We start from the raw sequence: 263 nt of genomic DNA on the forward strand, positions 1-263 counted from the left end.
TTTGGCACCTTTTTTCAAACATTTAGTTAAGGGCTTGGTAATTTGGGCAAAGTTGTTGATAAATCGCCTATAATAACTATGATTTGCTTGGTAGTTTGAGGAATTGGGTAATTTTTTACAGCACTCATTTTGTCAGGATTGGGTTTTACTCCTTCTGGGGTAACGATGTGACCTAAGTAAGCGACTTCTTTCTTAAGAAATTCTGACTTGTCAAGCTGAACTTTAAAGTTAGTGTCTCTGAGTCGGTTGAAAACATCTGTAAG

The sequence above is a fragment of the Dendroctonus ponderosae genome, unplaced genomic scaffold (assembly GCF_020466585.1).
Source record: "Dendroctonus ponderosae isolate FM_Combo_2020 unplaced genomic scaffold, Dpon_F_20191213v2 Dpon_F_20191213_5, whole genome shotgun sequence".
In the NCBI taxonomy this organism is placed as follows: Eukaryota; Metazoa; Arthropoda; class Insecta; order Coleoptera; family Curculionidae; genus Dendroctonus; species Dendroctonus ponderosae.